Below are 3,214 nucleotides of genomic sequence, written 5' to 3' on the forward strand. Positions count from 1 at the left end.
GACTGGAGATCTCGAGTTCAAGACGCGGTACTACCAAACACTCTTAACATTTTAACTGAAGAGAAGCCACTTTTGGTGGTGGTTATTACCAACTGTTTTTCTTCCTCTACAGTCCGATCTTCAAAATTAGGGAAGACCGATCCTACTGAGTACTTAAAGTATCGATCCGGTGCAAAAATAAACAAATGTTCGGCAGAAATACACTGTTACCGTTTTAAAAAATCGCCTAGTGTTTAATGTGCCTGTGAAGTAAATTAGTTATTAAAATGAAAAATATGGCGTGGCTAAAATTAAAGAACTCGAGCTGTAACGTTTTATTGATTGTAATTAAATTAAGAACTGATGTACGGTACAGCAGCTTCTATTACACATTTAGCAAACTTGGACCTCTTAATTTCCTTTGTTTTTCTGATAAAAGAAATGATAAAGACCTTGTTAATTACTACGAAGTTACTGCATCTTGAAATATGAAATGATGCAGTTTTGCATAACATTTAAAATAAATACAAAATTAAAAGCAAACAAGGTGGTTTTGAAATTTTTAACTAGACAAAGTCTAGATGTACGTGTTCTTTCTTGAATTGAAGAAAACATTTATTGCCACAAAGTTAGTTTTATCAGTAGAAGTTTTTACATTTTGCTTGTAAGGCTGGAATCTCTCATAACTTAAACATAAAAGTTATGTACAATAATTTATTCTACCCCCCTTGTAAATACGTTTTTACAGATTTATACATATATATATATATATTTAGAAACACTACTGCCTTTAACACCTCTAGTCCACAAAAACATGGGGTGAGCATAGCCTTATACATAGCATGTCTGAACCGTGAATTCATGGTTTGTGTCATGTTGCTGTAAAAATGCTTTCTGCTCTTTGAGGCCTTGGGTTCTCAGTAAGAATAAGGTCAAATCTCACTACTTAGTTAGCTGAAGGAGTGACTGTCACTCTTATAATGCCCATTAGCAATGTTGTAAAGTTATGTTTGTTATGATCATTTCATTTTCTTAAGAACATATATTTTGGTGTGTTCAGTGGTAAGTCTACACTGAACCTCTTTCAGCCTGGGAGCTGTAACGTTTCCAGTGGTAGAAATACTGAAATTGTTTCAGTCTGGGAGTCAGTATAGTTTTCAGTGTTAAGAGTACTGAAATTGTAAGATGTATAGGTGAGAAATCTGTACATATTTCGACTAGTTTTCTGGAAATGATTAAATTTTTGATAGATTTATTTTATTTCTCAAATTAGTATTATTTTGTACCATAATAATTAAACTTTACAGTTGATTGAATTCACCACTGGTGAAATGTTGGATAACAAGGGCTATCTGTGCTCTGCCCACCACGGGTATCGAAACCCGGATTCTAGCGTTGTAAGTCCGCAGACATACCGCTGTGCCACTGGGGGACGGATGACAACTGTTTTTGTTTTTAATTATGCACAAAGCTACACAAGGGCTATCTGTGCTCTGCCCACCACGGGTATCGAAACCCGGATTCTAGTGTTGTAAGTCCGCAGACATACCTCTGTGCCACTGGGGGGCGGATGACAACTGATGTACTTTCTTGGAATGATTACATTGGTTTGTAAACCAAAAGAGGAATTTCATGTAATATTCATTGATTAAAATGGAGAGATAATGAATTCGTATTACTTCTCCTAGCTAAACTTTCGTTCTTGTAGGTGCTTTCTAATGTACGTTAGTCTGGGTGTTTGTCAGTGGCCATCCAACATAATAGTCTTCTTTGGATCCCCTGATGTCTTCCAGATGATGTTCATTGTAAAGATGCTTCCCAGTCTTAGTATTCATTGTACTTTGAGTAGTTCAAACCTAACATTACTGTATCGGTAAGAAAGGGGAGATACAACTATTATTTGCTGAAGATGTTTTTAAAAAAAAAACTTCCATTTGCAAGATACTTGTTAAGTTAAATCAACAACAACAAATTCAAAGGTTTAAGCTAGATTTTTGATGTTTCAAGTCTTTGCTGCCACTTTACTCCTCAAATACAAATGAGAAAAAGTGGGACGGTAGTAGCTCCAAAAATCTAAGTGAAAAATATACGTGTATATAAAAAAAGATCAGTGATCTATACACTTTCATATTTTGAATTTAATATAACTTTGTCAATTACCATAATGTCTAACTAATCATGTGCCATAATCAAATATAAACAATATAATGCACCGAAAATCTGACAAAAGAGACCAGTATTGAAATATTAAAAACACTTATGCTTGTAATACAACAACATTCTATTTCAAGTAACATAAAATAAGTCATTATAATTATTGTCCTTATTTATTACTGTCAAGATCCCGTGGGGAAGGGCTGTACATTACAAGTCTGTATTTATAATAACTCAAAATCAAGTTTACAATTACCTTTAATAAATATCCCCCAGTGGCACAGCGGAATATCTGTGGACTTAAAATGCTAGAAACCGGGTTTCGATATCCGTGGAGGGGGAAGAGTACAGATAGCCCATTGTGTAGCTTTGTGCTTAACTTCAAACAAACAAATAAACCTTTAATAAAATACATTTTTGTTTATAATTTTTTTATGAGAACCTATAAAACTGATTAAAATGTAATATCTAACTAAAATTTATTTTCAAAGCTGTTTCTACTTCTAGTAGTAAAAAAAAATAAAGTGCCAGATGAGTAAAGGCTAATTTTTGGACAAGCATACGTGTGGATTGGCACTATGATAAAGCTCTCGATTTTGAAGCTGGCGAGCCGGGTTTGGATCCATGTTATAATAGTCCTCACATTTAAGCTGTGAGTTATTGTTTATAATGAGTGGTTATATATAGAACTCCACTGGTTGACATTGAGGTTAACTAATATTGCTTATAATGAGTGGTTACATATAGAACTCCACTAGTTGACATTGAGGTTAACTAATATTGCTTATATTCATGAAATTGTCCACATGCCAGCTTTTAATGTGTTGTCCATTATCTTTAAATGTATATCTTAGTTCTGTATTATGAACTCTTGTATGTAATTATCGTGTTATTAAACAATTATGTTCTTATAATGAGTGGTTATATATAGAATTCCACTGGTTGACATTAAGGTTAACTCACAATATTAGTTAACCTCAATGTCAACAGTGGAGTTCTATATTATAACCACTCATTATAAGCAATATGAGTTAACCTCAATGTCAACAGTGGAGTTCTATATTATAACCACTCATTATAA

This window comes from Limulus polyphemus, unplaced genomic scaffold, assembly GCF_000517525.1.
Source record: "Limulus polyphemus unplaced genomic scaffold, Limulus_polyphemus-2.1.2 Scaffold2546, whole genome shotgun sequence".
Lineage (NCBI taxonomy): Eukaryota > Metazoa > Arthropoda > Merostomata > Xiphosura > Limulidae > Limulus > Limulus polyphemus.